General features: G+C 39.8%; 1 long non-coding RNA gene and 1 pseudogene across 1 annotated transcript in view; one reads left to right on the forward strand and one right to left on the reverse strand.

Moving 5' to 3' along the window:
* The window catches only part of LOC143652480 (uncharacterized), a 62111-nt gene extending 44462 nt beyond the window's left edge, over positions 1-17649 (forward strand). Inside the window, exon 4 of the long non-coding RNA XR_013160712.1 lies at positions 17624-17649. This is a non-coding gene — a long non-coding RNA (uncharacterized LOC143652480). The remainder of the gene's footprint in view (positions 1-17623) is intronic.
* LOC143651665 (non-histone chromosomal protein HMG-17 pseudogene) lies at positions 15512-16057 on the reverse strand (annotated as a pseudogene).
* Positions 17650-24721: the final 7072 nt, after the last annotated feature.

Below are 24721 nucleotides of genomic sequence, written 5' to 3' on the forward strand. Positions count from 1 at the left end.
TAGTTTACAGTTCTAAGGCCAAGAAAATGTCCCAATTAAAACAAGCCTATAGATATGTCCAATCAAAGGCATCCAGGGAAAGATACCTTGGTTCAAGAAGGCTGATGAAATTCAGGGTTTCTCTCTTATCTGAGAGGGTACAATGCGAACACAGTCATGGTTTCTCTCTCATCTGGAAAGGCTCATGGTGAATATGCATCATCTGCTAGCTTACTCTCCTGGTTTCCTGTTTCAGGAAGCTCCCTGGGAGGTGTTTTCCTTCTTCATCTCCAAAGCGCTGGCTGGTAGACTCTGCTTCATGGTGCTGCAGCATTCTCTGCTCTCTCTGAATCTCTCATTCTCCAAAATGTTTCCTCTTTTGTAGGACTCCAGTTAACCAATCAAGACCCACCCAAATGGGTGGGGACACGCCTCCATCTAATCCAGTTTACCACTCTTGATTAAATCACATAAGAAACAGCTGCCTTTACAAAATGGGATTAGGATTAAAACATGTGTTTTCTAGGGTACATACATCCTTTCAAACCAGCACACACTGTATTATGATTTGCCTTAGTTTTAAGCAGATCAGCTTCATTTATATTTCTAATTGAAGTCTGATTTGGTTCAGCTGCCAACAGTTGTTGTATGGAGTAGTACTGACTTTCAGAGCTGGAGAACTCTGAGTCTTTGTTGTCACACAGATACCCAAAATTCCAGGTTTTATACAAAGAGCAAAGCATCTTAGAATTTAAAAGTAACAGCTAAAGCTCAGGAATAAATGTGACTGCTATAAGAGCTTACAATATAGATTACTTACAGCTGACCACATATAATTTTAGAGAAGCATTAAAGCAAAACATTGTAACTGATGAATCAATTTGATGTTTTCATGACTTATATAACCTTTTTCTAAGAATAACTAAAATCATGACTAACAACATCGTTCTATTATCTAACGTCATGCAAATCAATATCAGCCTATGACATGGGCCGTGGGAACACCGTCAAGTCTTTAGGAATTTTAGACAATCTATCAATAGATGAGTAACATTTCACTCATTCATTTCACAAATTTAGCTATCAGATGGAGAAAACCCCTTTTAGTTATTGTAATGCCTCTCAAATACTTTCTATATAACCTACTAAACTATATTAGCACCTCACTTTTACTAGATGAAAGAACAAATCCTTTGCAACAGTTTTCCTTTAAAAATGAGAAGACATGTCTTCTGAAATAAAGGATAAGGTCAACATAACATCAATAAGGTTATCATTCTGAGATGTTATCCACTTTTCTTTAACAAAGCACATCTTATATATTTTACATTCCCATATACTTTAAGTTACCAAAAAGATCTTTGGTACCATCTTTAAACATCTTACAAAACATAATTATTTTAAAAATAGTTTGTCAGAATAATAACTTAATTTCATTAAACACAAACTTACATTTTTTTACCTATAATAAGGATCTAATAGATATAATGCTAGCTTATTTTATTGGTAAACTTGAGAACATACTTTAGTAAAATAAAACTGCATTTGTTTGCTTCAAAAAGTCATGATAAAAGCAGGAATAGGTCTGGACTCTGTCACTGTATCTTTTGCAGCTGTATTTGCTTTTTGTTATTCCTTCTATAGGAGGTTAAAAAAATCTCTTTGTTTTCATAATATCCTGAAATTGTGAACAATCTTAAAAGTATATTGATATCAAGCTCTGGAAAATGCTCTACAATTGTTTAATTTGTCCTAAGCATAAATCCAGGAAGACTTTTCCATAGCTCCCAAGAACATTTTCTTTTACTTACTGAAATCTGCAGTTACATCTTATGCAATTACTCCTGTCTCAAGGCTACTTACATTTTAACAATGATTTAGTTATTGCAGTTACTGTTGCAAAGGCGTTATTGCAAAACAATACTTAAGTGGGGAATTCTTGCAGAGCAAACGTGGCGAACTCCGCAGCCTTTCTTCTGCAGTTACCGGTTCTGACCCCCAGGCGCAGCAGAAGGGGTCCTAAACCAAGGCCACAGCTCTCTCACCTTCCTGCACCGACACCTGGCCCGTGGCTGCCTTACCTGGCTCGGCCCTGAGGGATTAGACAGAAAGAAGCCTGGTCAGTTGAACTTGTTTTCAAACGTCTTAAATGAGGGTGGTGGGTGGCCTAAGCTTTGATGATAGTTCCTATGCCTTTCTTTTAATTGTTTCTGATTATTAGATCTATTTCGTCTAGAGCTGTGACCTGGAAAACTGGAAAAAGTCTTTGCCATTTCCCTGAGGCAGCCCTCTTCTGTCTTTGGGAAATTTCAGAGGGCGGTTTCTTTCCAAAGTTCAGGTTTGTTTAGAGTAATGACAAAAACTAAGGGCTTTGCCCAGGGGTGTGGACCTTCCTGGCAACGTGGGACAGAAATCCTAGAATGAGCTGGGACTCAGCATCAAGGGATTGAGAAAACCTGGACCAAAAGGGGGAAGAGTGAAATGAGACAAAGTGTCAATGGCTGAGAGATTCCAAACAGAGCGAGAGGTTATCCTGGAGGTTATGCTTACGCTTTAAATAGATATCACCTGTTTAGGTAAGGTGTACTGGAGTGGCTGAAGGAAACTACCTGAAAATGTAGATCTGTGCTCCAGTAGCCACTTTTCTTGAAGATGATTGTATAATGATATAACTTTCTCAGTGTGACTGTGTGATTGTGAAAACCTTGTGTCTGATGCTCCCTTTATTTACCTTATCAACAGACGAGTAAAACATATGGATTAAAAATAAATCGATAATAGGGGGAACAAATGTTAAAATAAATTTAGTAGATTGAAATGCTAGAGATGAATGAAAGGGAGAGGTAACGGGTATGGTATGTGTCATGGCTAGGTTCATGTACCTGTTTGTCTGGTTGGGCAAGTGCTGGCCTGTCTGTTGCGATGAGGACATTTCATAGAATTAAATCATGATCATGTCAACTACATCCACAGCTGATTACATTTGTGATCAGCCAAAGGGGAGTGTCTTCTGCAATGAGTAATGCTTAATCTGATCACTGGAAGCCTTATAAGGAGGATTCAGAAGAGACAAGCTCTTCCTGTCTCAGCTGGTGAGCCTCTCCTGTGGAGTTGGTCCAGACCCTCCATCGGAGTCGTCGGCTTCACAGCCTGCCCTGCGAATTTTGGATTCTGTGTTTCCACAGTCATGTGAGACACTTTTATAAATATTATATTTGCGAGTGTTCCCTGTTGATTCTGTTTCTCTAGAGAACCCTAATACAGTATGTATGAATTTTTTTTCTGTTTTCTTTTTATTTCTTTTTCTGAATTGGTGAAAATTTCTAAGAAATGATCATGATGATGAATATGCAACTATTTGATGATATTGTAAGTTATTGATTATATAACAAGAACGGAATAATCATATGGTAAGAATGTTTGTGTTTGTATGTGGTTATGTTTCATAAATAAATAAATAAAGAAAGAAAAAAACCCCCAAAACTAAGGGATTTTAACCATGGTGTCCAGAGGGTCATTCCCCCACCCCCCAACCTTGGGACTCCAGGAGTACTAATAAATATATATATATATTTATTTACCTTTAAGCAATTTGAACAGAGCTCTTTAGGAATTTTTTGTTAATTTGCTATTACCATCCAGAGATATGAAAATATGCATTGACCAAGCAGACAAACACAGATAGAAAGTTAGTCACACAAAAATAACAGAAACACACAAATATACTTTTGAGAGGGACAAATAAAGGATTGAATATACAATTATCCCTTCCACATTGCGGGGGCTAGGGGCACGATCCCTCACTCCCTCCCCATGATGGGAAAATCCCCATACATTTTTTTGGCCCTCCCAGAGTTTGCCTTGAGGGAGGAGAAGTCACCTGCAGCCAGCTGGGACAGTGTGGGAAACAATTAAGTTGGAACGCACTGGGGCACTGGGTCAGAGACCTGCCTGCATTATGTCACTGGAAAGAACGACCCGGAGCGGGGAGGTCTGTCCGCAAGGGAGTAGAGGAGGCATTCACTGGGACTCCTGTGGCTGTCCACGGGGAATCCCTGGGCCACACAGAAGGCCAACTTGCCAAAGCAAGGCCAATTTGCAAAGAGTGAAAGGTGCTTTTTGCCTTGAAAAACATGCACATTTTATGTTTTTGAGTTACTAAACTTTTAAAGCTAGCTCTACATTTCTAGCCTTTGCTTGCCATCTGCTGCCTGTCCTTGTTCTTTTGGCACAGTTTAACTTTAAAAACAGAAATTGTGTATGTTTATGGTATTAAAAGAAAAAATATGTTGATATTATACAATATTATACATATACTTTATATAGTTATAAGTTTCTAAAATTTTTCTGTGTCATCTGCTGGTCTTCATGTGTCATCTGTGGCTTCCCCAAAACTCTCTCTCTAAGCCAGGTCTGCAGGTGATCTCCTTACCCCCCACTCCCCACGTGGGACATGACTCCCAGGAGTGTAAATCTCCCTGGCAACATGGGACCTGACTCCTGGGATGAGCTGGGACCTGGCATCATGTGACTGAGAAAGCCTTCTTGACCAAAAGGGGGAAGAGAGAAATGAGACAAAATAAAGTCTCAGTGGGTGAGAGATTTCAGAGTTGAGAGGTTATCCTGGAGGATTCTTATGCATTATACAGATATCCCTTTTAAGTTTATGGTGCATTGGAGTGGCTGGAGGGAAGTACCTGAAACTGTTGAGCTGTGTTCCAGTAGCCTTGGTTCTTTTTTTTTAATTAAAATTTTTTTCCAGTTATTTATTTATTTATTTATTAAACATAACCACATACAAACATTCTTACCATATGATCACTCCATTCTTTTTTTTAAATTTTAATTAATAAAACCGATTGACATACAATATGAACATTCTTTTTTTTCCATCACAGTTGTATATTTATCATCTTGATCATTTCTTAGAACATTTACATCAATTCAGAAAAAGAAAGAAAAAGAAAACAGAAAAAAATCATACATACCACACACCTTACTCCTCCCTTTCATTGATTGCTAGTATTTCAATCTACTAAATTGATTTTAACATTTGTCTCCCTATTATTTGTTTATTTTTAATCTGTATGCTTTACTGATCTGCCGATAAGATAGATAAAAGGAGCATCAGACACAAGGTTTTCACAATCACACAGTCACATTGCGAAAGCTATATAACTATACAATCATCTTCAAGAAACACGGTAGCCTTGATTCTTTTTTTGTCGTTTTTTAAAAATATTTATTTATTTAAAAAAAATTACAAGAAAGAAACACAAACATTCCTAATATATGCTCATTCCATTCTACATATATAATCAGTAATTCACAATATCATCACATAGTTGCATATTCATCATCATGATCATTTCTTAGAACATTTGCATCAATTCAGAAAAAGAAATAAAAAGACAACAGAAAAAATAAAATGAAAACAGAAAAAAAATTTTACATACCATACCCCTTACCCCTCCCTTTCATTGATCACTAGCATTTCAAACTAAATTTATTTTAACACTTGTTCCCCCTAGTATTTATTTTTATTCCATATGTTCTACTTGTCTCTTGACAAGGTAGATAAAAGGAGCATCAGACACAAGGCTTTCACAATCACACAGTCACATTATTAAAGCTATATCATTATACAATCATCATCAAGAAACATGGCTACTGGAATACAGCTCTACACTTTCAGGAAGTTCCCTCCCACCTCTCCATTACATCTTGGATAACAAGGTGATCTCTACTTAATATGTAAGAATAACCTCCAGGATAACCTCTCGACTCTGTTTGGAATCTCTCAGCCATTGACACTTAGTCTCATTTCACTCTTCCCCCTTTTGGTCGAGAAGGTTTTCTCAATCCCTTGATGCTGTGTCAGCTCATTCTAGAGTTTTTCTCAATCCCTTGATGCTGAGTCTCAGCTCATTCTGGGATTTCTGTCCCACATTTCCAGGAAGGTTCACACCCCTGGGAGTCATGTCCCACGTAGACAGGGGGAGGGTGGTGAGTCTGCTTGTTGTATTGGCTGGAGAGACAGACCACATCTGAGCAACAAAAGAGGTTCTCTTAGGGTGACTCTTAGGCCTAATTTTAAGTAGACTTGACCTATCCTTTGTGGGGTTAAGTTTCATATGAACAAACCCCAAGACTGGGGCTCAGCCTGTAGCTTTGGTTATCCACACTGCTTGTGAGAATATCAAGAATTCAACTTGGGGAGGTTGAATTTTCCCCCATTCTCACCATTTTGCAAATGACTTTGCAAATACTTTTCCACTCACTAATTAAATCATGCTGGGATTTATTAGGACATCACTCTGGACAAACCAACAAAATCTCATGTCCTACCCAAGGTTCCATGTACTTATGGTGTTCAACCAAGCTATCTAAATAAGTCATATTAGGAAATGCACTAGTCAAAATATAAATTTTGTACCAAATAAACATTTTTTGCTTTAGTCTCACACATAAGTTGAAATTTTAAAATATTAATTACCATTTATTTTCAGTACCCTGCAGTAATGACATTCTTTTGTTCTTCCTTATGCAAAAACATTTTTAAATTTATACAGTTACTCACTATCATTATACACTCTAGGCATTCCTAGATTATACCATCTCAATCTTTATCATCTATATTTCTTTGTGATTTCATTTATGCCCCCAGCCCTCCTCCCTCTATCATTCTCACATTCAGTTTCATTCAGTGTTTTAACATAATTGTATTTCAGTTAGGTAGTATTGTGCTGTCACTTTCTGAGTTTTTATATTCATTCCTGTTGCATAATCTGTATCCCTTCAGCTCCAGTTACCCAATATTTTACCCTATTTCTATCTCCTGATGGTCACTGTTACCAACGAAATATTCCAAGTTCATATCAGTGAGACCATACAGTATTTGTCCTTTCATTTTTGACTAATCACACTCAGCATAATGTTCTTAAGGTCCATCCATGCTGTTACATACTTCATAACTTTATTCTGTCTTACAGCTGCATAATATTCCATCTTATGTATATGCCACAGTTTGTTTAGCTACCTGTCTCTTGATGGACATTTTGGCTGTTTCCATCTCTTGGTAATTATAAATGATGCTGCTGTAAACATTGGTGTGCAAATGTCTGTTTGTGTCCTTGCTCTCATGTCCTTTGAGTAGAGACAGCATGTAGATGGGTCCTGTTTTTTAATCCATTCTGCCAGTCTATGTTTTTTAGTATTTCTTGCTAAATTGGGGAGTTTAATCATTAAAATTTAGTGTTATTACTGCATGGGTAGTACTTTCTTCTACTATTTTGCCTTCTGGATTTTATATGTTATATCTAATTTTCCTTCTTTTTACCTTTACTCATTGTCTTCCTTTCTACACTCTTCTCCACACCTCTCTCTTCTGTCTTTTCATATTTGTCTCTAGTGCTCCCTTTAGTATTTCTTGCAGAACTGGTCTCTTGGTCACAGATTCTCTCAATGACTTTTTGTCTGAAAATGTTTTAATTTCTCCCTCATTTTTTTTTTTTTAACATGGGCAGGCACCGGGAATCGAACCCAGGTCCTCTGGCATCGCAGGCAAGCATTCCTGCCTGCTGAGCCACTGTGGCCCGCCCTCCCTCATTTTTGAAGGACAATTTTGCTGGATATAGAATTCTTGGTTGGCAGTTTTTCTCTTTTAATAATTTAAATATATCATCCCACTCTCTTCTCACCTGCATGGTTTCTGCTGAGAAATCTACGCATAGTAGTATTGGGCTTCCCTTGTACGTGATGGTTTGCTTTTCTCTTGCTGCTTTCAAGATTCTCTGTTTCTCTTTGGCCTCTGACATTCTGATTAGTAAATGTCTTGGAGTACGTCTATTTTGATCTATTCTCTTTGGGGTATGCTGCACTTCTTGGATCTGTAATTTTAAGTCTTTCATAAGAGTTGGGAAATTTTCAGTGATAATTTCCTCCATTAGTTTTTCTCCTCCTTTTCCCTTCTCTTCTCCTTCTGGGACACCCACAACACGTATATTCATGTGCTTCATATTGTCTTTCAATTCCCTGAGTCCCTGCTCATATTCTTCCATTTTTCCCTATATTTTCTTTTTCTTGCCAGATTTCAGATGTTCCATCCTCCAGTTCACTAATCCTATGTTCTGTCTCTCGAAATCTACCGTTGTAGGTTTCCATTGTTTTTTTCATCTCTTCTACCATGCCTTTCATTCCCATACGTTCTGTGATTTCTTTTTTTCAGACCTTTGATTTCTTCTTTTTGTTCATTCCTTACCTTCTTTATATCCTCCCTCAATTCATTGATTTGGATATTGATGAGGTTTTCCATGTCTGTTCGTATATTCTGAATTAATTGTTTCGGCTCCTGTATGTCATTTGAATTGTTGGTTTGTTCCTCTGACTGGGCCATATCTTCAATTTTCCTAGTGTGATTTGTTATTTTTTGCTGGCATCTAGGCTTTTAATTACCTTAATTAGTTTATTCTGGAGATTGCTTTCACTTCTTTTACCTAGAGTTTTCTTGCTGGATGAATTTGTTGTCTGTCTGTACTTTGACATTCAGTTCAGCTTTATCTGGATCTCTAGCTTATGTTTTGTTTCACAGAGGAGAATTTTTCAGTTTTTGTTTTCTTGTTTCTTGCCCTGCTTGTATGGTGCCTTCCCCATCCCCACACTTAGGAGGATCTACTTAGATATTATAGACCCCAGCCAGATTTTCCCAGACCAAATTGGCCTCCTATCAGGAGGAAAGAGTCACCTGCATCTGTTTTCCCTGAGGGTGAGACCCAGAAGGTTGAAAGACTTTCCTGTGAAGTCTCTGGGCTCTGTTTTTCTTATCCTGCCCAGTATGTGGTGCTTGTCTGCCTGCAGGTCCCACCAGCATAAGATGATGTGGTACCTTTAACTTTGGCAGACTCTCCCTGCTGGGGACGTGGTGGAGACAGAGGAGAGGTTGTAGGCTGGTTTTAATGACTTCAAATTTCCAAGCCCTGGTGTCTGAATTCCTTGAGGGAGGAATTCTACCTGAGTTGGGCTTCACCACTCCCCTGCGGAAAGTACAGTTTCCAGACAAGCCCTCAAACGATCTTGTTTCTGCCTATGCTTGGGGTAGTTGCAGCCTGAGGAGCTCTGGTGCTGTATCCAAAGGCAGTCAAGCTTTTGTAGAAACACAGCCACAAAAAAACCTGTTTCCTTCTTTTTAATTTTCCTTTTTCCATAAGCCCTTGGCGCTGGGGCTAAAATGAGCGACCTCTGCTTTGACCATGTTCACCTGAGCTGGGGACCTATTTTTAGTAGTCAAAATTTGTTACTTAATTCCACAATTGGCGTTTGGTTGGGCTCAGCCACTGCTGCTGGTAAAGCCCCTTTCCTTTCCCCTCTGGGAAGCAGCCTGTGGGGGAGGGGCGCCGGCTACTGCGGCTTGGGGATCTCGTGGTTCTGGGGGCGCTCGCAGCTGTCTGGTCACTGATGTGGCCCTAGGAGCTGTTCTGTACTGTTTCTGGTTATTTAGTAGTTGTTCTGGAGGACGAACTAAAATGCGCACATTGCTAAGCCGCCATCTTGGCCTGGAACCGGTAGCCTTGATTCTTGAAGACAATTGTGTAAAGATATAACTTTTACAATGTGACCGTGTGATTGTGAAAACCTTGTGTCTGATGCTCCTTTTATCCAGGCATGGACAGATGAGTAAAAAAGTATGGATAAATAAATAAATAATAAGAGGGGGGATAAGGATTAAATAAATTGAGTAGATGGAAATACTAGTGGTCAATGAAAGGGAGGGGTAAAGGGTAGAGGCTGTATGAGTTTTTTCTTTTTTCTTTTTCTGGAGTAATGCAAATATTCTGAAAAGATCACAGCGATGAATAGACAACTATGTGATGATATTGTGAGCCATTGCTTGTAAACCAGGTATGAAATGTATGTGTGTGAAATTTTGTCAATTAAAAAAGAAGATGACAAAGAAGATGGGTGGCACCTGACCAACCTCTGCAGGCTGACTGATCCACAGGCTGTGTGGGGCAGGTAACTCTTTGACAGGCTAATGCTCAAGCACTGCTGGGAGCCTCCAGAACCCAGAGGCCTTTGGGGAGCCCCTCTGCATTCCCCTGGCATCCAGGCTTCTGCGTGAGCCTTCAGTCAGGATGCATGTTTTTAGCCAATGACCTTGAGGCCTCTAAGAAACGGTGAGCACAGTGCAAACAATAAAACTTTTTACACTGGGAGAAAAGTAAGGTTTGGGCATGTCAGGAGGACATAGGGCCCTTTCTGTGCTATCCAGAGAGGGGCCCATATGGCATTGTCCTTGGTTCCCATTGTAACTTAAGGGAAACGTAAACCATGCCTGGAGCCCTTGATGTCCTGTGGATGAAGGACATCAATTTCCTTGCAGCAGGAACCCACTTAGGTAGCACCAGTGTTGACTTCCAAATGGAACAGTACATCTGCAAAAGGAAAAGTGATGGCATCTACATCATAAACCTGAACAGGACTTGGGAGAAGCTTCTGCTGGTGGCTTCTGCCATTGTTGCCATTGAAAACCGTGCTGATGTTAGTGTCATATCCTCCAAGAATATTGGCCAGTGGGCTGTGCTAAAGTTTGCTGCTGCCACTGGAGCACCTCCTATTGCTGGGTGCTTCACTCCTGGAACTTTCACTGCCAGATTCAGGCAGCCTTTTGGAAGATGTGTCTTCTAGTGGTGACCAATCCCAGGACTGACCACCAGCCTCTCACAGAGGCATCCTATGTTAACTTGGCTACCATCGTGCTGTGTAAACAGATTCTCCTCTGCACTATGTGGACGTTGCCATCCAATGCAACAACAAGGTAGCCCATTTGATGGGTCTGATGTGGTGGATGCTGGCCTGGGAAGTTCTACGTATGTGTGGCACCATCTCTTGTGGGAAGTAATGCCTGATCTCTACTTCAACAGAGATCCTAAAGAGATTGAAAAGGAAAAGGAGGCTGCTCCTGAAAAAGCTGTGACCAAGGAGGAATTTTAGGATGAATGGACTGCTCCAGCTCCTGAATTTACTGCTACTCAACCCAAGGTTGCAGACTGGCTGAAGGCACACAGGTCCCCTCTGTGCCTATTCAGCATTTCCCTACTGAAGACTGGAGTGCTCAGCCTGCAATGGAAGGCTGGTCTGCGGCTCCCACTTCTCAGGCTGCTGAGTGGGCAGGAACAACCTCTGAGCGGTCATAAGCTGTCCTTCCATGGGCTCTTCAGTCAAAGTGGAAATAAGGTTGCTGGAAAATAAACAAGTTTCTATTAAAAAAAAAAGAAGAAGAAGAAAGACATAGAAATCAATCAGAAAGAGCTCCCAATGGCCACAGTTGGAACAATTTGAGCAAAAAAAATGAAATAAATAACCATAGTATTAAATTATAACCCAAAGAATACAATAAATATCCATGAACCCATACTGATATAAATAAATGATTGAATAAGTAGAGAAAAGAGATAACTCTTCCATATAGAATAATTCAAATAATATATGCAGATACTGTCCCCTCAAGGAGGCAAAGCTTACCCCCTGAGTGCTGAAGTGTGGGCTAGTCTTAGTGACTCACTTCCAACGAGAAAAATAGGAACTTTACAATGAAGAAGCTTGGCCGACACCATCTGTGCTGGTATGAAAACTGTTGTGGGCCCCATAAAAGCCAGGCTTTTTAATCCTCATTCAATATTGCTGGGTGGGATCATTTTGATTGTTTCCATGAAGATGTGACCCGCCCAATGTGGGTGGTAACTTTTGATTGGATGGTTTCCATGGAGATGTTTCTCCACTCATGCAAGGTGGGGCTGCTTACTAGAGCCCTTTAAGAGGGAACCATTTTGGAAGAAGCTTTAGAGCCACGAGAGCCACCAGAGCCCACGCAGCCAGAGACCTTTGAGATGCAGAAGGAAGTCACCCTCAGGGAAGCTTATGAAATGAGGAGAGAAAGCTAGTGGACATCACCAGGTGTCTTTCTAGCTGAGAGAGAAACCCCAAAATTTGTGGCCCCTTTTCTTTGGGGTTAAGGATATTTTTATCTGGATGCCTTAATTTGGACATTTTCATGACCTTAGAACTATAAATTTTCAACTTAGTAAATTCCTTTTTTAAAAGCCGTTCTGTTTCTGGTATTTTGCATTCCCGCAGCTTACAAACGAAAACACCACCTTAATCAAGTGATCTACATTCACTACCCAGTGATAACTCTGGGTTGCTTATCATGAGGTCAGGGGGGTATGATCCATGCCCCCTGATGTGATGTGATGACCAGGGCACTTCACATCTGCGGTCCTCTCTCCACAAGTCCTTTGTCCCAGTCCAACTGTGAGAAAACATCAGACAAATTCAAATCGAAGGGCATGCTACAAAATACCCAATGTGTTCTTCAAAAGGTCAGGGTCATGAAAAGAAAGGAAAGCTTGAGAGACTCCCGCAAGACAGAGACTAAATGCCAGGTGGTAGCCTGGGTTGGCTCCTGGAACAGAATGAGGACATGGGTGGAAAAGCTGATGAAATCCAAATAATGCCTGTAGTTTAATTAGTAGTGATGTGCCAGTGTTGGTTTCGTGATCTGGACAAATGTCCCCTAGTAAAGTAATTTGTTAAAATTAGGAGAAACTGGGTGAACAGTGTATGGAAAATTGCTGTTTCATTTTTTTGCCATTATTCTGAAATTGAAAATGATTTCAAAATAAAAGTAGAACAAGGAAAAGCTGTAAGGTGGTCAAGTACATTAGGATTTATTTTCTTTCATGTAAAATAAGGTCAGGGGTAAGCAGTCCAGGGCTAGTATGGTGGCTCCACAGTCACGGGGATCTGGGCTTCTTTTGTATTTCTATTCTGCCATCTTTAGCACATCATTTATGGTTCAAGATGGCGGCCAGAACTCTAACATCCTGCCTATATTCCCGGCAGCAGGACAGAGGAAGGAAAAGTTGAAAGGGGAAACCTCTTAGTTGAGTCTCTTTAAGAGACTTTCCAGAAGCCCCAGACAACACTTCCACTTATACCTCATTAGCCCCAGCATATTTAGTTGCAAAGGGGCTGAGAAGTGTGAACCTTTTCTGGGTGCATTGTTGCACTGAATAAGCTCAGAGATCTGTTACTAAAGAAGAAACACCTATTGGCTAAGCAAGTGGCAGGCTCTGACCTTTCTGTTCCCATGCCCGTGGGGTTCTCAGTAGAACCTTTCGCAAGTGTTCTAGTTTGCTAGCTGCCAGAATGCAATATACCAGAAACAGAATGACTTCTAAAAAGGGGGATTTAATGAGTTGCTAGTTTACAGTTCTAAGGCCAAGAAAATGTCCCAGTTAAAACAAGTCTATAGAAATGTCCAGTCTAAGACACCTGGGAGAGATACCTTTGTTCAAGAAGGCCGGTGAAGTTCAGGGTTTCTTTCTCATGTTAGAGGGCACATGGCGAACATGGCGTCATCTGCTAGCTTTCTCTCCTGGCTTTTGGTTTCATGAAGCTCCCGGGAGGCGTTTTCCTTCTTCATCTCCAAAGGTTGCTGGCTGGTGGACTCTGCTTCTCTTGGCTATGTCGTTCTGCTTTGCTTTCTCTGAATCTCCTTCATTCTCCAAAATGTTTCCTCTTTTACAGGACTCCAGAAACTAATCAAGACCCACCCAAATGGGTGGAGACATGTCATCATCTAATCCGGTCTAACAACCACTCTTGATTAAATCACATCATCCTGGGAGATGATCTGATTACAGTTTCAAGCATACAGTATTGAATAGGATTACTCTGCTTTTATGAAATGGGATTGTGATTAAAACATGGCTTTCTAGGGGACATACATCCTTTCAAACCAGCACAGCAAGGAAGAAAGCCAGACTTCCTGGAAGGCACTTCCAGTCCCCAATATGGTTCTCCTGGTGATTAGGGTTCTCTTTCCCTGAAGAAAGGGAAAAATCACAATGCTTTCCTCCAGACTGACAACTCACTTTATAGCTCTCTCTATAAAAATTCCAGTTTTCTTCTTCTACTGCCTGTATGGAAGGATAGAGGTGAGCACTGCAGAATAATCTTTTTTTAAATAGTCTTTCCTAATATGTATTTTCTAAATAAGACCAAACAATATTTGTCCTTTTATTTCTGGCTTAGTTTGCTTAACAGTATATCCTCAAGTTTCATTCACCTTGTTGCATGTCTCACAACTTAATTCCTTTCTGTAGCCACATAATATTCCAGCATATGTATAAAACACAGTTCACCCTTCCACTTAGTCAGTGTACCTTTGGCCATTGTCACCCACTGGCTATCATGGATAATGCTGCCATAAACATCAGTGTTCAAATGTCTATTTGAGTCCCTGTTTCATTTCGTCCAAGCATTTTCTTAGATGGGATTTCCTAGTCATATGGTGACTCTAGGTTTGGCCTCCTGTGGATCTTGTACCTTACCTTCTTTTTGCTACCCCACCAATATTTAACAGGTATACCTCTCTTTCATATTTTTCTGGTGCTTAAATCTTTCTAATCGTTTATTTTTGTGTTTGCATATTTTGTTGAGATATATTCGTCTAGCATATATTCTATCAAAAATAAACTCTCAATGTCTCACAGTATCTTCACTTAATTTTACAACCATCATAACTCTCAATTTTAGACCATTTTCATTGTCCCAAAGAGGAAAATAACAGATAAGACAGACCCACACTGAAGAGAAAAGCCATAACATCCCATAAAACTTATCCTTTCCCCAACTAATTACACCTAGTATTGGTGTGGTATTAGTATGTTATTTATGCTAAATATAGTCCATTGCATGAAATAAGTAGTTTTTCAAATATACCCTTCTAACATTAACTCCTTCTACAAGTGTCATAACTTTGAAGTAGTTCATACAAGAACACATTTATATTTGTAGTGGTAATCAGTGAGACACACAACTTTAAAGGAGCCCTTTCAATCATTTACATTACTTATAATCCCAATTATACTTATATAATTACTTATAATCCCAATTATAAGCTACCATCACGTCTTTCTTTTTTTTTCCTCAAGCCAAACTGTATCCAGCTTTATTAAAGATACTTTTCATGAACACTCATGGTATTTCAGGCAGGACATGGGCAGACAATCATTAACAGTATACAACAACTTTCAAACTCCCTTCTTCAATGGACTACAAAATCAGAAAGCCACTATAAAACCCAATGAAGTCTTCATCTGATGCTCTGAACAGGGAAAGTTTAGAGTGAGGGTTGACATTTCACATTTAGCATGCTGTTTGACAACTTTTCACGAGCCGACCCTGACTTTCAGGAAATGAAATGAAAACGGCAGAATTATCAGTTTGAAGATCCACAACCTAAAGAAGGACTCGCTGCTCTTTTGCAGGATACCATCTCAGGGGCATCACTGGAAAGTCTAGATTGCCTGACATTCTGGTAATTTTTGGGGGTCAGGCCTCAAATGATTTCAGGGAGTCAAGTCTATGCTGAAGGCTGAGAAGGAGAAAAGGACATGAGGACATAAAAATGAATTTTAGTTTTCCAAACCACAAGGCATTTGTGCCAAGGTGGCTAATGTATGTCAACCTCAGGGAATCCAATATCCTGGGAGTAAAGATGAAGTCTCTCAAAACTAGAGGAAAAAGGTGTCTTCTCCCATGTTAATCCAGCTTTGGAGACATTCTATTAGTGACATTTGCCCCTTCCCAAAAAAACAACAATGAAGTGTTCTGTGTGCTAACAACATAGCTTAAAAAAAAAAGTAAAACAAAATTCTGCATTTTTATAAAACTTGATAAAAAATAGTATTTCAAACTGTACAGTCACCAGAAGTACACAGTTATCAAAAATGCACACACTTCACTTGGCATCTCCAGCACCTTCAGCTTTCTGTCCCTGGTCTGTTCTGGCATCTCCATTTTCTGCAGGGTTATTCCCATCCTTGCCAGTATCAGTTTTCCCTTTTTTCCCTTTGGGTACATTTTCTCCCTTCTTTGCAGGGGCTTTTTAAGGCTTAGGTTTTGGCTTTGGAGGAGCAGGTTTAGCAGATAACCTTGCAGATCTTCTCTGTGGTTCATCTTTTACCTTGGCTTTGTCTCCTTTATCATGCCCTTCAGCCTTTCTCTTGGGCATGGTGGCTACGGCGGTGGGACATAGGTGCTGGGCGCGGGGATGCAGCCGTGCGCGGGCTTTTCTCCATCCTGGGGTTGTTCTCGCCTGTTCACACTGCTTGGGCTCCAGGGGGTTTATAAAGTTTTTATAGCGCTGGGATCCCCGGACCGATTAGCCCATCACGTCTTTCCATCCCCATACATTTAATATTTTTATATTATGCACCCCAGAAAAGCCATGTTTTAATCCTGATCCAATCTTGTGGGATAGCTATAGTGAGGTAGATGCTATTATTAAATCCATTTTATAGAGGGGGAAATTGAGGATGAAGGAAAGAATGTGAGGGAATAAAAGGATGGAACTGAAGGAAATGTGGTTATGGGGGAAGGGGAACCAGATAAGGAAATTGAGACAGAACCAACAGAGAGGAGAGGTGAGTAGCAGGGAGAGAGAGGCTAGTCCTGATCTGTTAAATTGATGAGTTCAAAATATGTGCCTCCTTGGATTTTAGCAGCCTGGGGAAATCTACCCCTTAATGAGGATTTTCCCCAGACAGAGAATGATATGCAAAGCTATGCAAATAACGTGCAACTTCTTATGGGCCTGTCTAGCCAGGTTTTTGTTTTAACAGGCTTAGTTCACTGGACCAATTCAATTGGGTAGAAAGTCTTTGCAAATGGGATTTTCATGTTAATAGGAGCTGGATGAGGTATCAGCATGATATATCTATTTATAACCCTCTCAGCACAGAACTGAGCAACCTCCAGATAAGCAATTTCAGAATAGAACTTGTGTGTGGTCGGAACCCAGGGTTGCTGATAAACTGGAGAAATACAGAAGCCATGATCCTAATGGTCTGCCTCTCCCATTAGGCTGAGGCAATTCACCCTAAGTGCCAAGTTCAAATGCTAAAATATCGACACCATTTTCTTATTTTAACTTCAGGAAACATAGAGGTATGGGGTAAAGCATACCCCTCTCCCCATTACAAGATGATAATTCCTGAAAAAGGGGGTGGGTGGGGGATAGCTTGCAGCTCCTTTATCCAGAGAGAAGCAGACATGAGTGGAGGTTAAATGTCTTTGTCCTGGGGTCACCCCTCCCCAGCCCTGAGATCTGGGCCACGTGGCTTTTAACCTCTCTCTGTCTCAGTTTCACCATAGTATGGGTATAATGACCTGTTAACTGAAAAATATCAAACTAAGATGCAAGGCAACGAGGTGTTTATTTGAGGTCTTAGAGTTGCAATTGGGGGAGCACAGATTCTGTTAGCAAGAGCTTTTCAAGAAAAAGAAAAAGATTACATAAGCTGTTTGTGACTGGCGGATATTGGGGGCTGGGGCAGGGCAGGGCGGGGATTCCAAATGTCCTTCAGATTAGTGAGTTTGCTGAGTTCCTTATGTTGTGATTTGTTTCTGGTGTTCCATGTCCTTAAGGTTTTAAGGAACTTTGTGGCTTGTGGCTATACAGTTTTGGGCAGTTTGTGATTTCTGACTGAAATATTCCTGAGCATAACCTCCAGAATGGCCTGCGTATTCCGTTTTAAATCACTTAGCCATAGTAATTCTGTTTTATTTCTTTTAACAGGTGGTACCAACTAATAAGGTCAATATTCAATTATTTTATTCACTTTAGGCACTTGATACTGGTCCTAAGTAATTGCCCAGTAAATGTTAGTAAGTGCCCAGGAAATAGTGAAGATTTGAATGGGATGGCATCTGTTAATCAGTCTGAACAACCAACAAAGTGGCAGCATGAAAATAAAAATTTGGCCCTGGATTTGTTAAACCTGTGAACATTCAAAATCTGGCCAGAAGCATATTTAAAGGATGTTGAATAATACAGGACCCTGGGAGAGTCAAGGAGAACACGTTGTCTGTGGATGAACACTCATCTTTAGAAGTGTTTAAGAAGCTCATCTTAAAAAAAAAAAGTTTAATGCAATCGTGCCTGAGGCAGGCTATAAGACGAAGAGAGAGGAGAGAGAAAAAACCATGAAGGACCCTTGAGCAAGGACAGCTAATCAAGGTTAGGAGGGCTAGCATCCTGCACAGCCACTCTGCCAGGGGCTACCCACTTAGGGGAAACACCAGGTGGCAGCCCACCCATCTGGAACCGAAGGACCCCCACTTGCGTGAGTTATCTACAGAGAAGGGTGGAGCCAACCTAACCACCCAAATACTCTATTTACCACCAGGCATACCCTGGAGAGAAGGGAGGGTAGGAGAAAGGGCCTTGAACAAGGAAGGGGGCAGAGTTAAATAAAGCTAATATCTAAGAGCACATGGCCCTATGTTGCCGGGACCTCTCTCCTTTCTCACCTCTGTCTTTGTGAGAGTGCATGCATGTACTCTCACATGTGTATTCAGTAAACTTTCTATCTGCTTACATTATGCCATACTGTGCCCTTGAATTCTTTCTTGTGACATGGCCAAGAATCTGGAAACCAAACCCCCTACTTAAAAATTTTATTATGAAAGTTTTCCAACAATCACAAAATTAGAACATACTATAACAAACCTACTAAGAACATACTATATAATATACTCTGCCTAAATTCAACAATCATCAATATTTTACCATATTTATATCTTCTATGAGATTTTTTTCCCCCTCTGTAGTTATGTTAGTTAGGGTCCTCTAGAGAAACAGAATCAGCAGGAGATATCCATAAATATAAAATTTGTAAAAGTGTCTCATGTAACCGTGGGACTGTACAGTCCAAAGTCTGCAGGGCAGGCCACAAGCTGGTAGCTCCAGTGAAGGTCCTCAATGAACTTAATGGATGCAGTCAACATGGTCATGATTTAAGTCCATGAAATGTCCTCCTAGCAACAGACAGGCCAGCGTTTGCCTGACCAGATGACTGGGCACCACCACCTGGCCAAGTTGACACATGAACCCGACCATAACAGTAGTATTTTAAAGTAAATCCCTAACACCATGTTATTTTACCTCTGTATTTCCACTTGTATCTCTATAAATACATACTTACATAGCATGATATTTTTCATCATGCCTCTATGAGTTTTCTGTGGCTAATGAGACAAAGTATCACAAATTTGTTGGCTTAAAACATCACAAATTTATCTCAGAATTCTGTAGACCCAGCCCAGGTCTAACTGGGTTAAAATCAAGGTGCTGGCAGGGCTGTGTTTCTTTCTGGAGGCTCTAGGGGAGGATCCATTTCCTTACCTTTTCCAGCGTCTAGAGGCTGCATGCATTTCTTGGCTTGTGGTGTGGTTGCTCCATCTGTAAAGCCAGAAATGTAGGCAGAGTCCTCCTCTTCCTCCATCTTCCACTTTTTTTTGAATGAAAAACTTTTAGTTTAAATTTTTATCATAGTAGCATACATACAACATAACCTTTCCCATTTTAACCACTTTCAAATATGCACTTCAGTGATGATAACCGTCCACTTTTAAGGACACTTGTGGTGACATTGGGCCCACCTGAATAATCTGGAATAATTTCCCCATTTTAAGGTCACTTGATTAGCAACTTAATCCCATCTGCGACTTTAATTCCCCTTTGCCACGTAACATAGCGTGTTCACAGGTTCTGGGGATTAGGATATGGATGAGCAGGTCTACATTCAATTTTCCTGAAAAATGTCTTTGTGCAGTTGGTTTGCTTAAATCAGGACCAAAACGAGGACCATATATTGTACCTGGATGCTTGGTTATCATGTTCCCTGAGGCTTCTCTTAGCGGACAGGTTCTTAGAATTTTCTCACTTTCGATGACCTTGACAGGGGTACTAGGCAAGTATTTTGTAGAATGTGCCTATACTGGGATTTGCTGGATGTTTTCCCATCATTACTGGAGATTAAGGATTTTTGAGAGGAAGACCACAGAGGCAAACTGCTATTTTCATTACATCACTTCAAGGTTATGTCCTATCAACATGGCATTCTACAGTTGAGACGGACCTGGATCACCTCCTGCGGCCGTGTTTGTCAGGTTTCTCCACTGTAGAGTTACCCTTCCCCTTTCCATACTGCACCCTTTGGAAGGAAGTCACTGCACAGCCCATACCAAGAATGGGGAGGTACGTGCCACTCCTTAAAGGTAGGGTATCTACATCAATTATTTGGCATATTGCATGCGAGATCTGTTTGTTCTCTCACATTTATTTATTTATTTATTCAATGATTTATAACAATATGGACTCATGGATTTTCTTTTAAACTTTGGGTTATAATCCAATACTACTTTATTTACTTCCTTACTCAAAATGTTCCAGATTTAGGGGTTATTTCAGTTGTTTCCTGTATCCCTTTGGCAAATCTCTATCATTGTGGGATTTTTCTCTTGAATACTTCCTTACTATCTTTTTGGAAAAAATTATTCTAGTAACATATATACAACCTAAAATTTTCCTTTTTAATCACAAATACATAATTCAGTGCTGTTAATTACACTCACAATGTTGTGCTACCATCACCACCATCCATTAACAAATATTTCCATCATCCCAAATAGGAATTCTGTACAATTTAAGCATGAATTCCCCATTCCCTACCCTTACTCCATCTGCTGATAACCTATAATCTAGATTCTGATTCTATTTATTTCATATCGGGGAGACCATACAATATTTGTCCTTTTGTGTCTGTCTTATTTCACTCAATATGGTGTCTTCAAGGTTCATATGCTTTGTGGAACTTCATTGTTTCTTATGGTTGATTAATAGTCAATTGCATGTATATACCACATTTTGTTCATCCATTCATCAGTTGACGGACAGTTGGATTGTTTCCATCTTTTGGCTATTGTAAATAATGCTACTGTGAATCTTGTTATACAAATATCTGTTAAGGTCCTTGTTTTCAATTCTTATGGGCATTCCCCTAGAAGTGGGATTGCTGGTCATATGGTAACTCTATACTTAATTTTCTAAGAAAATACTAAGCTGTCTTCCATTGCAGCTGTACTATTTTATATTCCCACCAACAACGCATGGAATTTCCTTCTCATTCTCTGCAACACTTGCTATTTTTCATTTTAAAAATAATAGCCATTCTGTGTACATGAAATGGTATCTCACTGTGGTTTTGATTTGCATTTCCCTAATGGCTAATGATGTTGAGCATTTTTTCATGTACTTATTGGCCATTTGCATATCTATCTTCTTTGCAGAAATGTCTACTCAAGTTTTTGTTCAATTTTTAAATTGGATTGTTTGTCTTTTCATTGTTGAGTTGAAGGAGTTTTTAAATATATTTTGGATATTTATCCCTTATCAAATATATAGTTCCCAAATATTTCCTCCCATTTTTTAGATCATCTTTTCACTTTCTTAATAATGTCCTTTCATGAACAAAAGTTTTAAATTTTGATGAAGTCCAATTTATTTTTCTTTTGATGTTCATGCTTTTGGTGTCATATCTAAAAATCCATTGCCAAATACTGGGTCCTGATGATATCCCCCTGTTTTCTTGTAAGAGAAGTTTTATGGTTTTAGCACTTATATTTAGGTCATTGATCTATTTTTAATTTTTGTATATGCTGTGAGGTAGGGGTCCAGTTTCATTCTTTTGCATGTGGATATCTAGCTTTCCCTATATATGGATTTTGTGTTTCCTCCCTCAGTGGCTTCTTCCAGTCTGTGATTTCTCCTTTCACTAACCAGTTGCTTTGGCAACTTTGATCTCTTTCCTTTGAGTACATAGCAGGTTCTCTGCTTAAATTTGTTTACTTTGCCAGGCAGACTGGGGAGTGTTCTGAGGGCGAGAACCAAATGCACATAGGTTCTAGTTTGGTGGCTGCTGGAATGCATTATACCAGAAATGGAACAGCTTTTAAAAAGGAGAGTTTAATAAGTTGCTAGTTTACAGTTCTAAGGCTATGAAATTGTCCAAATTAAAACAAGTCTATAGAAATGTCCAATCTAAGGCATCCAGGGAAGGATACCTTGGTTCAAGAAGGCTGATGATGTTCAATATTTCTCTCTCAGCTGGAAGAGCATATGGCGAACATGGTGGCATCTGCTAGACTTCTGGTCTGTGTTATTGTAATATGTCTCTTGCACTTTTGTCCCCTCCACCCTGTTACCACCCAAGTAGTCAGAATATTCCTAGTAAAACCTTAGTTCTCTTTAGATGTCATCACTGACAAGGCATCACCCTCAGATGAAAAACCCAAATCCTTGCATTCAACCACATTATCTTCCAGTATTTTATCTCTGAATTCATCTTGTAGTATTATTATATATCTAAATATTTTTATTGAGAAATCTTCACATACACAGTCCATACATAGTATACAATCAATGGCTCACTATATTATCACAGTTGTGTATAATAGTTGTGTATTCATCACCATGATCATTTTTAGAACATTTGCATCACTCCAGAAAAAGAAATAAAAAGGAAAAAGAAAAATATTATTTTAATCCCTGCTTTTGCCAAATGGACCCTCCTTGCTCTTCCTTGCACCTGCCTCAGGGCCTTTGCCCCTCTGGTTCTCTCTGCCTGGAATAGGTTTTCTCCACCTACTTAAATTGTAGATCCATATTCCACACCTGTCCCGCAGTCCCTTTCCATCTTTACTTGCAAATGTCTTGTTAACCCCCTCCTCCCCGCACAAAGACGGAATTTCCATGAAGGCAGGATTTTTGACCTGCTTGTTCACATCTGTGCTCTTGGGCGAGTGGACATTGAGTAAGTTGGGGTCTTTTTCTCTACAGGAACTTAAATCGACTCAGCTCTTCAGTACTGAAAAGATTTATCCAGGATGATTCCCAGGCATATTGTGAAATTGGTGAATTTTATCTTGCACTATTTCTCTTCACGCCTATTGAGTCTTTCCTATAGCTCCTCTCCTGTGGTTCTGATCTCTTGCTACATGCATGTGTGAAATTACATGTGTGAAATTTAACAAAATGTCAGTGAATTTGGTGTCTGAGTTATTTTTATCAGATATAACCTCAGGAAAACCTGGTAATTTTGTAATTTGTTACTATTGTACATGCTACATCAGAGTATCGGTGTTTCTAGAATTAGTAGGTTGAGAAAAGAAATAAAAGAGAATATTGGTTTAATCATCATTTACGTAATGCATTTATAGGCCTACCTAAATTAGGCATTATGGACCTTTATATTAATTAAAGTTTAAAGAGATGATTTCATTATGTTTAAAGACTGAGTGTAATTATTTTTATTATGTTCTTTATTATTTTCTAAGCTTTTTAATGCTTTTTCCCCCATTTGCTTTGTCCCAGGTAGAAATTGGGCTTGCCTTCTTATTGAGTTTTGAACTGTTTTCTGGTTTGAGGTTTGCGGAAGTCTGATCACATTGAAGTATGGTGTCACTAAATTGTCTGTTTAATTTCCCAGGGTGCACTCTAGTGATTTTTTCTTTAATGGAGATCTGTATTTCCAAAACAGCTAAATTTCGTGATCTAAAATGGGGCTCGCTTTGGATGTAGTTTACAACTGGAATCTATCATTCTGGGCACAAATAGAATAATGAACCAAGGCTGGAGCTGAGACTCAGTCTTTCGCCCTCTAGTGGTACATCTTACCACTATAGATAGATTAATTTATGAATAAGAAATTGCTTTCTACAGAACCAGGAAGTTCCACAGAAGATTCTTGGGAGGAAGAGGAGGCTGAAGGCGCTGGACTCGGGCCTCATCACCATCTTTTACACGTGCAGATACACACACACGCACATTTTTTTTTTTTGATGGGGGTGGTGGTGTGCACCTGCTAAGCTCTCACTTCATAAAAAAGTTAGGTGTTAACACTTTTATTTTAAAACTGTTGTTCTGAAGTGAAAGCATATGAAATCTGTATTAGTTAGGGTTCTCTAGAGAAACAGAACCAACAGGGAACACTTGCAAATATAAAATTTATGAAAGTGTCTCACGTGACCGTAGGAACGCAGAGTCCAAAATCCACAGGGCAGGCTGCGAAGCCGATGACTCCAATGGATGGCCTGGACGAACTCCACAGGAGAGGCTCACCAGCCAAAGCAGGAATGCAACCTGTCTCCTCTGAGTCCTCCTTAAAAGGCTTCCCATGATTGGATTTAGCATCACTAATTGCAGAAGACACTCCCCTTTGGCTGATTACAAATGGAATCAGCTGTGGATGTAGCTGACGTGATCATGACCTAATCCTATGAAATGTCCTCATTGCAACAGACAGGCCAGCGCTTGCCCAATCAGATGAACAGGTACCACAACTTGGCCAAGTTGACACCTGCCCCTAACCATGACAGTCCACCCCTTGTCAACTTGGCATATATATATATATATATATATATATATATATCACCTTAGACCATACTTAATTTCCAAATGAAAACAAATAAACGCACATTTTTTCTTTTACCTGACAATACTCAACTGTCCTGCATATAACTGGAAACACATTAAATCTCTCCAGAATAGCGTGCAAATCCTTGGGCAACATTCATTCTTAAACTTGATATCTTACAACTTAAATAGTATAACACAAACAAAACAGCATTACAGTCCTCGTTTCTGTAACTGATCACGTGGTCGAAGTTCATATTTATCACTACCTTCTTCCACTACCCATTCCATGTTCCCTTTCCCCTCAGCAAGCACTTCAGCTGGCCGTGGTTCTTTGCCTGGTGGGGTGACCCAAACCTTCATTCCTGAAGTCTCAGAGCCATTAGTGGTCCTGCCTGGATTGTGTTGTTGCAGTTTTCC

This window comes from Tamandua tetradactyla, chromosome 12, assembly GCF_023851605.1.
Source record: "Tamandua tetradactyla isolate mTamTet1 chromosome 12, mTamTet1.pri, whole genome shotgun sequence".
Taxonomy (NCBI): domain Eukaryota; kingdom Metazoa; phylum Chordata; class Mammalia; order Pilosa; family Myrmecophagidae; genus Tamandua; species Tamandua tetradactyla.